The sequence below is a fragment of the Antedon mediterranea genome, chromosome 1, assembly GCF_964355755.1.
Source record: "Antedon mediterranea chromosome 1, ecAntMedi1.1, whole genome shotgun sequence".
Taxonomy (NCBI): Eukaryota; Metazoa; Echinodermata; class Crinoidea; order Comatulida; family Antedonidae; genus Antedon; species Antedon mediterranea.
Window position 1 is genome coordinate 13,749,245 of NC_092670.1, and position 14,830 is coordinate 13,764,074.

At 32.1% G+C, this 14,830-nt stretch overlaps 1 protein-coding gene across 1 annotated transcript in view; it reads left to right on the plus strand.

Annotated features, from left to right (window-relative positions):
* The window catches only part of LOC140057445 (secretin receptor-like), an 82,291-nt gene that overhangs the window by 26,115 nt on the left and 41,346 nt on the right, over window positions 1–14,830 (plus strand). The window lies entirely within an intron of this gene.

Below are 14,830 nucleotides of genomic sequence, written 5' to 3' on the forward strand. Positions count from 1 at the left end.
ATTTTGCTAGAAGCAACCGACGCAACTGCGCACATGACGTAGGCTACGTACCGGCGACGAAGTGACGTGACGTGCGTATTGATGCACAGGACGTCACGTACCGTGCAAAGGATATACGTACATTTTCTCCAGAGCATAGACCTACCTTTAATGACTACTCCGATCCGGTAGTCTGCGATATATTAAATTTGCCGTCGACTTTATCATTAACTTTAGAATGTCATGCTACCTCAGAATTAATGTGTATTTATTTTTGGTTGTTGATTGTTATTAATTGTGTTTAAACATCTGCTTTTATATAATATAATATATTACATATCCATTAAGGTGGTCGTATCTAATCAATTGTCCGTATAGCACAAAATGATACAAATCATTAATATCAATCACCCGTCTCTATTTTCTTTTAAAGTGCCTTTTCAAAGTTAGGTTTGTTATTTTTAACGTACGTCAAAACAGATCGATTCACTGTCAATTTACCAATTAGTTTCAAATTACCATGAGACCCGTGGCAATATTGAATCCGTAATATAAATGATCTTTTGATATTTTATTTATATTTTTCAATTATTTTCTGTAGAAGAATCATAATTACGATGGTACTTTCATTATCATCCTGAAAGATATTTATTACGTTTGCTAACTTCCTTGTTACAGCTGCTGATAATGTCAATTGTTGCAGAAGTTTCTTCTTTACTATGCTGATGTTGTTACTGCTGCATATTTTCCTGTTACTTGCTGATGATATTGTTTTTGTTGATGTTTTTCCATGTTAATTTTGTTGATGATGCTATTACTGTTGCTTATTTGTCAACGTTACTGTTGCTGATGATGTTGCTATTTTTTCGGCTAGATTTGCTGATACTATTGTTTTTATTGCTGATTCTTCTGTTACTATTGTTGAATTCTCTGTTCATGATAATGATGTAATTGATAATGAATGTTACTGTTGCTGGTTTTCTTGTTACTGTTGCTGGTTTTCTTGTTACTGTTGCTGGTTTTCTTGTTACTGTTGCTGATTTACCTGTTACTGTTGCTGTTTTCTTGTTACTGTTGCCGATTTTCCTGTTAGGCCTGTCGCTGATTTTCTTTTTACAGTTGCTGATTTTCCTGTTACTGTTGCTGATTTTCCTGTTACTGTTACTGTTGCTGGTTTTCTTGTTACTGTTGCCAATTTCCCTGTTAGATCTATTGCTGATTTTCTTTTTACAGTTGCTGATTTTCTTATTACCGTTGCTGATTTTCTTGTTACTGTTGCTGATTTTCTTGTTACCGTTGCTGATTTTCTTGTTACTGTTGTCGATTTACCTGTTATTGTTGCTGTTTTTCTTGTTATTGTTGCTGATTTCCCTGTTACCGTTGCTGATTTTCTTGTTACTGTTGCCGATTTCCCTGTTACCGTTGCTGATTTTCTTGTTACTGTTGCTGATTTTCTTGTTACTGTTGTCGATTTACCTGTTATTGTTGCTGTTTTTCTTGTTATTGTTGCCGATTTTCTTGTTATTGTTACTGATTTTCCTGTTACTTTTGTCGATTTTCTTATTATTGTTGATGATTTTTAAAATTATTGTTGCTGATTATTGTGTTAATGGTGATTCTGTTTCTGCTTCATATCAAAATAAGGATAAATATAATGTTGATGTTACTACATCATGCGCATGGTATTGTCGTTATTGAAAGCAAATTGTGTATGGCATTTCGCTGTTAATTTTGATGTTTGTTGTTGATTTTATTAAGTTATAATGTTTTGTGTTGTTATTGTTTTTGATATTATTAGATCAATGAATCATGCTGATACTATTATTTTATTTTAGCAATCATTACATTTGTATTGGTAATAATAGCATTGAAAATACGTGTGTGCACATAATAAACACGGGAAGCCAATTATCCACTCGTATGTTAATAAAGTAGCAGATCTTTTTAGATACAAACGAAAAAAGTTCAATCTCCAAATGTAAAAATACATTTTAGAAAAAAATATTTGTTAGAAGCAGTAAAATTATTCTATAAAAATAATCCCTTGCTTTGTTTATTATCCAAGACGTGCACACTGTTAAAGGCCATTAGCCCTAATGGCATGACTCGCAATCATACCGTCTTTTTACTTTAAGCTAAGTTTCATATCAATTTTAATTCGATTTCATTGTAACCCACGGCAAAAGTAATTCTTAATATATATGAGTCTGTGTAAACACATTTTATAGTGCCAAAACAACAGTGTTTGTTGACAAAGGTAATTTTGTAATTTTGTTATTTGTTGACTTTGATTCGTCACATCGCTTAACATAACTCCGCCAATAACAATGTTTTTGAATGGTGTGTACCCCGGTGTTTGACTCTGTGCGTTTTTAGGCGATCTGGGGTAAGAGTTGTCGTCTGGATGGTGTGGGAAAAACGACGAGCCCTCTTGAAAATATAAAAATAAATCATAATTATCAAAACAATGATGATAATGATTACGGTATGTTGTTAATCCTATTCGTGTGATTTATGACAGGATTTGTTTTATATATACTTCAACAATTAAATTATTAATTTTTTATTAATGATCGCGAGTTTAGTGAGATAAGTCTTGCCCATGTGTAGGCGTACTAAAAAAAGATCAACTTTTAATCGATTAAATGTTTTTAATCAATCAAGTTTGTGGTGATATGTTAAAGGCAACATTATCGATTTTTATAAAATTAATTGGAAATTTTTTTAATTGCAGGTTTCTATAATTAAGATCTTAACGTCTAACGTTTCTATAAAATGTTACCTGATTTAAATATGTGTTCCTTGGTGAACTGTGATTGAATTTCTTATATCAATTAACTGTTTATTGATCAATTGACTCAGATGCGCATTCATTGCGTTGATTGCCTGCGATATATTTCCACTTATACACAAGTTAAAAAACAAGAAACACTTAGCGTTGATCCATTAACCTACTTGTTATGAAATTATATTATATTACCTGCTGTACTTAAGTTTCATAACGTTGATAAACTTATTGTAAGATTCTTAATTCTTAATAATTATGCATTATGAATAATTATGGACATTGTATTAGTAATGCAAAAGACGTCCTGTTTCAGCATTTAACCTAGTTAATATGATCGTTCTGCTTCGCTGACATTGATGATTGTTCTTATTGTTTATATTGTTCTGTAAAATAGAATATAATTCTATTTTTATTTGGCTCAATTTTGGACGTAGGCGTACAGTAGAACTCCTCCTGTGGGACAACCTTATTAGATGACAATTTTATTAGGAGGTGTCAATTTAATATGGTTCTACAAAGTAATTAACTATGTTTTACTTTAAACATCTATTTTACCTCTTGAATATTTACCGAAAAGTAGATATACCGTCTTAAATAGAATAAACACTATAATTCAATTTGAACATAAAAAACATTTGCTAAACATACAAGTAATGTCGTCACGCCATTTAAAGTTAAACTAACATTTATCGTCTATAATATTTGTGAATTAAACATTTTATATCTGATGTTAGAATCAATAATATCTCATCAAAAATTGCTATTAATTCGTCAGAAGTCTAATTAGGGAAATTATACCGCCTGTGAATGTATTTATTTAGCCTAACAACATCAACATTACGACTGCTTACCCAAAGATGCCGCGGTTGCGAAAGCTTCTGGAAATAAAATATGTGATTAGTCTAAAAGTGTTCTTTCTAAATAATCTGTTATTGCTACTTATCTCAGCATGTATTGGATTTATTGAAAGCAAATAAGAGATACATCTATCAGATTATCATCAGACGTGTTGTGCACAAATTTTCTACTTCTAACATTACTCATGTGTCGGAATGTTTATCACATACATACATAGTTTGATTAATCGAGTTTGTAATTTACAAATTTGTGATGGTTAATTGTATTACTTTATGTTCTTTTTCCTGTGATATTTTCTTAGTAATTGATATTTAAACAGTTGATACATCGTTGGTTCTAATGTAATGTTTTTGTTGAATTTAGTCAGGGTAAATATAAAATTGAGAAAGTGCGATGATAACGCATGAAACATTGGGTAAATTTCAACGTAACTTTTTCCTTCATCATAAATGAAAATTATTATAAAAAAAAGAAACGGTAAATATAGTTGTTAGGCCTATACCTCGAAAATGTTTGTATTAGTATTTTATATTTCACACTCTCATGAGCCAGGAAGAGGGATAGAAATATATATAAATAAATATCACAATTGTATATACCAAAATATATGTTTCAAAACGTAACTTTCGGTATTGTGAATAAACTGAAGTCTGATCACTTATAATTTTAATTCAATTGTTTTTTTTTAAATATTTTATTGTAGTTTAAAAAACCCCATATCGAATGGTTACTTATATTTATAACCACCGATGAGAATTAAACACATTTCTTACCTTCCCTCAGATTTATATATAAAAAAAATAATATGCCTAATGCATGTAATATGCACCCTGGACAGTGACGGATTTAATAAATTTCACAAAATAACCGTTAGTAGAGACATTGGAACTCGTTAACCCACTTTGTCAAGACGGGTAATGTAATATTATATATTTGTTACGACGTTTTTGTTGTACTCGAACAGAACAGCTCGCAGAAGCGTGTTCATACAGCAAAATAATGGTTAATTGTATCATTGTACTACAATGGCCGATTTGTCGACGTCACTACGTTCCCCCTACAGCAAATAATGGTCATAACTGTATCATAAAATGTGTTGTTGTTAAAGTATTTTGGTTAAAAGTGCATTCATTTCCATATGTAATTGAGTTTAAACGATTTTCTTCTTAAACTATCCGCAGTGTAGAACATGTATGAAATAAGCTTTGAATGTTTGTTCAACTCACGTATACATTAATGCCATCATTTAGTTTATTGATTTTTACACGTTTTAAACTATTTATAATTTGAACTTTTAGCAAATAAAAATCAGTTGCCAATCCGTTGAATTGAAATAGATTACTTAGATTTTGTAATGAAAACATCTGCCCTGGTCCCTAATAGACATCACGTACAATGCATTACAGTATTTAATTTCCAAAGTATTGGTTAACCCGTCTTATGTATGTATGATATAAAATATAAAGAAAACGGAGTGGGTTTCGCAGCCCCACTGGGTGTAACTAACAAGTAAGTATAACAGTACTTCATTGTACGGTGTAGTCATTTATGGCTTAAAATACATAAATTCATCCTTTCTAATAAATCAAGCTACATTAAGCTACTTTTGGTGCAATAGAGTCGATCATCGTAAAGCAAACATGAAACTTTTCAGTGAGAATATCGGGTCTTTCTCGATTTGTATTAACATATTCTACCAAAAAAAGAACAATACATTTAGCAATGAAACAACGCGAAGTAAGGCCAATTAGAGGGATATACCTAGCCTAGGTAGCCTAGGTCTAGTCGAGCGAGAGGATGTTCGACGCCGCAAACAATGTTAGGGTAAATTGTTTTCTCCTTTAACCATAATTAACCATTTCTACAACACAAAATAAAATCTAAGGAAAGTTTATTATCATTATACATTAAATATCAGATTAAACAAGAAAGATTTATTTTTTTTTAAACGTCGCTTATCTGACAATAACATACCCGTTCTACATGCATGTTAATATTTGTCACCAAATGTTTTCATAGACTCTCTTTTCCCAGACGTGTTTTGTGGTGTGCGCATGCCCAGTTGTCGTTTCCAAATACCATTTTTTTAGCAGTAGTAAACTATAAGCCACCACCGCATGCATGGTAACTGCTTCATAATGCTTCCGCTCTCTTGAATATAACTGTCTAAAGGAACGGCGCGAAAAAAAAAGAATATTTAGTACCATTGATGACGGACAGGTATCTCATAACAGACACAAGTAACTTGATATGGATACTCTTTCCATCGGAAGTAATTGCCTAAGGACTGTCAGCACACGATTTGTCGTTTTCTGTTTAATACGTACATTACACTGAAACGTAGATTACTATACAAAGTTTGAAGTAAGATTTGTACAGTGTGTGATTTATAAAACCAATTTCGTATAATTTAAACTGTCGATGACCCTTTTCAAGCAATGTTAAATTACATGGAACTCTTGGTCTCCTATTAACAGCAGGGAGTGTCGGATTGCATTAAGCGATATCTATGGAACGCCGTTTACGCAACATTTCAATGATATGAATTTTATGACGCGATATGTGAATGAAATGCATCGATATGAATTGAATGGCGCGATATATGAATGAAATGTTTTGAATTGAATGCTTTGAATTGAATGTTTTGAGTGAAATGTTTTGAATGAAATGTTTTGAATAAATTGTTTTGAATGCAATGTTTTGAATGAAATGTTTTGAATGAAATGTTTTGAATGAAATGTTTTGAATGAAATGTTTTGAATTAAATGTTTTAAATGAAATGTTTTGAATGAAATGTTTGAATTGAATTGAAAAGTCAAACTATTGGTGGCGTATGTCATTCTCGCTCGCGATTTTTTTCTCAACCTCTTAGGCCTAAGCGTGGGTCTCATCTCCTTTCCACGCTACCTTTACAGAGAATCCTAACAGACCTGGGTTCGGAAATATGTATTCCAATATTTCAGGTCTGTTAGGATTCTCTGTAAAGGATCCATATTGATGACAGCGTGGAAAGGAGATGAGGGTATCCAGGCTCGGCCTAAGAGGTTAAAACAAAATCGCGAGCGGGAATGACATACGCCGCCAATAGTTTGACTTTTCAATTCAATTCAAACATTTCATTCAAAACATTTCATTCAAAACATTTCGTTCAAAACATTTCATTCAAAACATTTTATTCAAAACATTCAATTCAAAACATTTCCTTCAAAACATTTCATTCAAAACATTTCATTCAAAATATTCAATTCAAAGCATTCAATTAAAAACATTTCATTCATATATCGCGCCATTCAATTCATATCGATGCATTTCATTCACATATCGCGTCATAAAATTCATATCATCAAAATGTTGCGTAAACGGCGTTCCATAGATATCAAAGACCGCGACGCACTAGACCGTATCCGTATAATTATATATCATAATTATATATCATATATATATATATATATATATGAAAAGCTCTTCTATTTTTTCTGGCTATTTTATTTTATCGTTTTGATTTAGCTTGTTGAGATCCAGCCACTGATACCCACAGTATTGTCATTATTTTAAGTAATTTTCCTTTTCTATAATATAATATATATAGAACAGTTTAGTTCCATGTAGGCCTACAAAACACCACCACAAAATACTATAATCTAAATGTTATGTGAATTAGGCCTCTTAAACTTTATTAAAAGATGTATTTAATTTTAGCCAATACCAAGCTGCTACGTTATCCAATACATACTAATTGAGAGTATGCCTAGATATATAGGTTGATTAAACGTACCCCATCTATTTATTACTGAGTAAGTATTTAATTTCGGTTTCAGTTGATGTACAGTATACATAGTATTATATATCCTTTCCTAGGTTTCTCAAATTAATTGCACTTTCACACACGTTTGATACTTTAATACGTATACAGTTGTATTCATTTGTAAAGTACACGCACTGATTAAACCTATACCCATTATAATTCTGATATTTCTCTACGATGATTTTACGTAATTTAGAAGAGGTACCGTACTCAACATGCGTAATTAAATTATACTGATACATAATAACTTAATACAATATGTAACTCGACTTTTATCAAGTCGGATATGTATTTATTATGTAAAGAACAGCAGTAAAGCTTAATTAAAAAGGCCCTCATACCGTTTATTTATTTTTTTAAAGCAATCAGTTTCTGCTAATTAAGCCTAGTTTAAATAAGAAGCTCATAATATCCGAACAAAACTCCTTGTGTAATGCCTCTGTTTGTTTTGAAAAACGGACAGTAGGCTACATTTTAACCCAACAATTCTAGGATCTTTTTTCTATGATTATGAAAATGAAAGCCTCTAGACCTACCATACTTTTCCAAAGATGTTTCGTAAGGTCTTCACATTTTTATCTTTCCTTCATGTGCCAATGCATGTTGGTGTATTAATCCGTTTCCAAACCCTGTCCGATCCATTTTAGTCACTAAAAAAAAAACAGTTTACCCTTAGCCTACACAGAAAAATAAACCTTTGATTAATGGCTTTATAATGTTTTCCCTCTGTATGCTTCTTTGAGTAATCCAAATCTTTACAGCTTAGTAAAGTATTAGCAAATGCAACCGGTGATGATGGCGGTGATATAGGACTACTGGATTCACCCAATTCATGAAAATCCTTTCTTAAATAACGTAAGTGAAAATGATACTTAAAGCGAAATATCTAACTTAAGTGTGTTTGGTGAATCAACCAATAGAGTTCCCGAGACTCGATCTCCTCGTTCACTGGAGTGGAAAGCCTTCAATTTAATTTGTCACGATTAGGTATTTTGCTCATGAACGAACAAACGAACGTTTGCCGGTGGGATGAAGATGATATTATACCAGTTTAAACGATAGACATTATTAATCAATGCAGATATTGAAGGTAATGTTGTTTTAATTGGTTATAGTTTTATTTGCTTATAAACGTCTTGCTTTTGTAATAATGTATTTACTTTGTGGTTCAGTCCAGAGTGTAAAAACATGTGGTCACGATTGGTTACTCTAATACTTAGGACAGTGTATTTTGTTCTTATAAACATTCTATTTTTAGCCGTCATTTTTGCATAGATTGGTTTATTGCTTTACTGATTGCGTCTGCATTTTTATCTAAGCGTTCATATTAAGTCTTCATAAATTAAGAGTAGACATATAAAGCTTGTCTTGTGGTTTGTTACGGGGCAGAATTTTGGAACGACCCGTAACATACCACCCGAGACATACCACCCGAGACATAACACCCGAGACATGCCACCAGTACTAGCAGAATATCATAAACCGCGCACACATAAGTTCTTCAATAAAATGTGTACATTTACGTCATCCGTAATATCGCCCTCTGTGATTGTTTCTTTGATAAAAAAAAAAACACCCTTACAGATTTGTTTTTTTAGTCAAAAATGTATACTGAAAATGTATTCTCGTATAAATTGACACGGGTCGATCTCTACTAAGTAAATGTATCAATAATTGAGATTGAATACAGAATGTAAACACATCCTGGTTCTCAGTTTCTGATTTTACAGCCTTGGGGTCCTATATGTGGTTCTTTCAAACTTCTTTCTAGACATTTTCAGCAATGTAAACCACTGTGTTTCTTCTAGTTGAGCAACATAGCAATTAATCGCCTCTGTAACCGCATGCACAATGGGCAATGCTGTAGGCATATGTGTATATTTCTGCATATTAGTAATTGTGCATAGGGAATTCTTACACATATTCGATGTCAAAAAATATGTCTTATCATGCTATACATTTCAAATACTTAATAATCTTGATTAAGAAATAATGTAAAAAACAAAAAAGAAGTCTTTGTTATTAGAGTCTTGCTGAACAACTAAACTTACTTCACCTGATCAGTTACAGCCAGGTTGTATTGCCTAGGTACACCGACAGCCATACCTCAGGGAAACCACGAAAGGTGGTTAATTTTATTTATAGCTAGGCTATTCTACATTCAGTATAGACATAATTGAACGTTAGTACCGACAACCACTGCGTAAGCCTGTGTTGAGCATTGCTGTAGGCCCTACCAACATAACAAACATATCGTGTGACTAACAATAATGTTATTGCCTTCCGAATGTAACCTAAACGTGTCACTATAGCAGGTTTTCAATCAATTTACAAAACAATATTGTTGAATCGTTAGTTTGCAGTAATGATAAACATAGCAGGACTCCTCTGTCAAGTCAAGTTATATTTTAGAAAATAACGTTAAACAAGCACGAATGTGCGATACTCGGGGTACAGCAAAAGAAGCTGTAATGACGTCATAAGACCGGATGTAACGTCACATACATATCAATAACCTCGCTACCAAATACGGCTATACGGTACCATCTTCGAGACGTAAAATGGCTGCATCCGGTTTGAAATTAAAAAATCCGGCTTTGAGGACATGTCCCTGTAGTATATTCATGCCAAATCCCAGCTCAATATTACAACGAATAAGGGAGGAGTATAGTACTTTATAAATCGCACATTTACTGAATAGTGTCCAGATGGAGGAGGAGGAGGAGAAAATGAGTAAGTCCTAGACTCGGGTACCCCGAGTAACGGGTACCCCGAGTAAAAAAAATATACACTAATTGAGTAATAATCTTCGTTCTTTAATTATTAACAATTATTATCTGCGAGTCTTTCTCGTGACAGGTATCAGACATAAGTCAACCTTCTTGATGATCTTGTAATGTAAGATTGTATGTTATTGCTGTTCTTTGGGATTGGTTATTGCACACAAAACATAATGTATTGAGTGTTCTACTCGGTATTGTTTATTTCAGCAGAAGTTATTAGAACTTGTGTATTACTTGGCAAAATAGAATGTTGTTAGGTATTCTTTTACGACTTGCTTTTTTTGTTCGCACGATAGCGTCAATAATAATTAGGTCATCGTTGTGAACAGGTATATACTTACAGAATATGCCTATTGATTGAACATGATTGAGAAAAATCGATTTATTGGTGACTTCAATAAAGCTTATTATATTTAAATCTCGAGTTATCTTTACATTCTATATAGGCCGAAATGATAAATAGCACGCCCTCTGCTGCCTTTTATATTTTCCCAAGTACATCACTCAATTTCTTAGTGTTTGTTTATTGTTTATTATTGTTTATTATTTTTATTGTTTATTTCAATAGTAGGTTACGCTGTGATCTTCGTAGGATTGTTTATTTTTATTTTGTTACTCTTTATTTTAGCAGAAAGTGACTTTAGATTGTTATTGTTTATTATCGGTTAAGTAGTTTATATTATCAGCTGCTGTTATTACGGACTTTTTCGAGAGCTTTTCAAACTTTCTTAAGTTCTTGACTGACACCGAAATGTTTAAGTTGTCCGAAATGTAAATAATTAATTGATATGTTTATTACTATATTCAAGATTGTTTATTTTGCTAAAGAAAGTTATTATTCATTATATAAAATTAATTATATGATATTTTATTGTTTAGTGTTGCTTGTTGTTCATGTAACTTGACATGAAAGCTTGTTTATTAGGCCTGGTTTGTGTCATTGAGAGAAAAAAATCTTCAGAAATTGTTAGAGAGAACTAATTGAATTTCTTAACTGAAAGATGACATTATTCACTTTCATATATATTCACCACATATAATTATAGACAACTAACAACATGGATTAATATTGAAATACGGACAACAAATATTTAGCTTGAAGTTTTTAGTCGATTGCAATTCGACTCTACAGCTTACTATGTCGGTCTGTTGGTCGGTCGGTCGGTTGGTCGGTTGGTTGGTTGGTCGGTTGGTTGGTTGGTCGGTTGGTTTGTCGGTTGGTTGGTAAACACTAACTTGATCACGCGACTGCAGCCATGTATATTACTTTGGTTTTTTTTCTAAATGAGAATCGGAATTTTGCTGTGTATATGAGACCATGGAGGTAAATTACCTCCATGATGATTACCGTAGTTAAGAAACCGGAATATTTTGCTTAGTTTCAGTAAGATTTTTTTAACCATGAGATTTGTTTGTAACTATTTTATGCGTCTTTGTTTTTTTTAATTGTGTTATTGGATTGAATCAGTTTCTTTTGTAAGATAATAAGTGGTTTTTTAAAATAAACTTTTCGTTGAATTACCTTTTACGCACTTTATTTATGGGTACTGTAACACACTGTGTCGAGTCCTTAACCCAATTCAAGGACTTTAACATAACTATCAACATTACATTATGTGTTTATTTATAGCAGGTGTGTTATGGTATAATGTTTCCGATATCTTGTTTTCTCTATGTTTTATGATCTGAACAATTGAAATGTATAATACCTTCGTCTCGACAATAAACCACGTTTTTACGTTTGTTCAAAGAAAACGAACTTTAACGATATAATTAATCACATTCTCACCTAACTTTGGTAATGCGAATGTTCGTGGTTGACTTGTTACACATCTACAGGTTATTCACATCTAATTTCATCTGTGTAACTCCGTGGCAATTCACGGTATAATAAACATACCAGAAACGTCATCTTTCATAGTATTATTTAGTTTCTTAAGTGATAGGCAAAACATCACTGCCTAGAAATTGAGGGGCGAGAGTTTAAAGAATAAACACATTTGAATATAACTGTTAAGTTTAATGTAACAAAATATCTTTCGCCTTGTGTTGTATTGTAATGTAATGTAATGTGTTGCATTGTGTTATAAACCCAACCAAATTAAAAAAAATCTGTAACTTCAGGAATTGTTGTGGTCAAAATTCGCAGTTGTCATGTTATAATAGTAGTATATAGTGTTTGGTTCAACAAAAGGTACATTTGTTGTCGTCTGCTATTTTAAGCTACTGGCGTTATTGGACGAGCATGCCTTACGTCACTGATGTCCTTGGTATTTCAAATCGGCTCATTTTAACGCCAAATACGGTGATATTGTCTTACAATACATCATAATTACTCCGTTTCTAGTGTCTACAATGAGAATATAACACTACTATATCAAATAAAGTACAATTAATTATTACTTTCGTGATCGCAATAAAAAAAATAGACGGTAAACAGTCGACAAAAAAAATCTTTGTTTCAAGATTTTGACAAAAATGTAAAACAACATAAATGAATTTGTTTTTTAATGTAATAACACAAATAGTAACCAGGTATAATTATTATAGTAATAACTATAGTCTACATACACTAATTTATTTTTTTTAACGATTTGAGTAAAATTATTATTTGTATAGATTTGAAACGTTGAAAAAAAGTGAAAATAACACCTTACTGTTTAAGCACCAGAGTGTTAACATTGATTTAATCTTTGCTCTACGGTAAGCGAGAGGTCCAGTTTTAATATATACTTTGATCTCAATCTATGCATGAGAGTAACACATTTTATTTTTTAAATAGAAGACCAACTAACGCAATTACGTGCTCAATCATGTTGATGCAAATTATCTAAATTTATTTTAATTAAATAAGTCTATCTAAATTTCTCCGGCCGTATTTTCTTTATCAATTTTCATTTCATTTGCATTTTAGTTTTACAACCGTTTATTCGTGTAGTAACTAAAGTAAATAAAGATTGGGAAGCGAGATCAAATGTAAAATTGATTTTTATTAACAACAATATTGGATTGCTTTAAAATAGGATGGTACGCAATCAGCTGCCATAGAATGGAATGAACATCCAGATTGGGGTTGGGATAAAGTTCACATTGAACGTTTGTAAGTGGGTTTACCGCGGTGACAAGTCGACAGCATGTCGGCATTACAAGTACTTTCATAAGGTAATAAACACATTGTGTGACATTTTAAATATAGAAAGGTATCTTGCACCAAACGAACATGTTTAAAGCTCTGTCTACACTACCTAACTGTACGTGACAAAAAAATGTGATGTGCCTATGGACATGATGATGTCATATCACTACTATATTTAGGAATATCACCACCATATTTGGGCGCATCACACTAGTGTCGTAGCGTAGACAGAGCTTTTACTGATTATTGCGTTATAGCTGAAATCGATAACAAAATACATATAACACAACATAATTAATCTAATGGCATGGAAGTAAGGAACTGCTGGTATACGATAACGTGTATCTTATTATTCGGCATAAAAGGGATTACCATTTTCACAGTAAAATATAAGGTAGGGCCCGGACCTACGGAAATGCATTGTGGTGAAATCTCAATAATTTCATTCGAAGCAAATAACTACACATTGTGAGAATCAATAAACTAAAATAAATAGTTTATGTTCAACCTCAAGATACGATAAAGTTGATAAGGCCAAACAGGTGGCATACATTCATGATTTACTCACCAATTAACATTGCCAGAATTGATAATTAAATAACTGAAAAAGAGAAATATTATGCGGAGGTACGGTGTTTTTGATATCTAGCTATAGCTATAGAAAAAAATATCAGAAAAAAATATTCTAGATACTTTCACGCATAAACAGATGTTGTTTATCCACCAGCCAACGGCTGTTTTACATGCAGACGTTATTGACAACAAAACTTGCTTAGAACAAGTTTCCATTGACGGTACTAAATTAGACCTGTATTCGGACCATCATATTAAATGAAGACAGGAGTACGCTTAAGGAAATAACAAAGATCTGTCTACACTATCAAAACTAATTTGACTCCAATGGACACATCACATAAAGTTTGATAGTGTATGAGACAGAGCTTAAATCCTAACATTAATCCTAAAATTAATCCTAAATATAAATCCTTTATATAAACAGCTAGATAAGTATACAATAAGTATATCATTCTGACGGTCCAATTAACTTTTTTTAATTTTGATTACATTTTCACATATAAATAGTATAAGTAATATTTATTTCACCATCAAAAACATCGTATTCTATCCGTTAGGACCATGTCTAAAAGTTTAAGTGACTCGGGCACAGACACAATATGAATAATTGATGTTACACTAATGAAATTAAAGAAATGCTGGTATACGATATAGTGTATTTGAGCCTATTATTCAGTCAATAAATGCATAACATTTTCACAAAGACTAAGACATAAACACATATTATACAATATATAATAAGAATTACACCGATTGTCGAAAAATAACGGCTGGCCCTTTGGCGTGTTTTACAATTCCCAAAATGCTTTTCAAATTCGTTCTTTATGGAACAAATACTGTTCATTTTTATCTAAATTCACTTGTCAAATTTGATTGCGTGTTGAAGAACCTGTTCAATATGCACT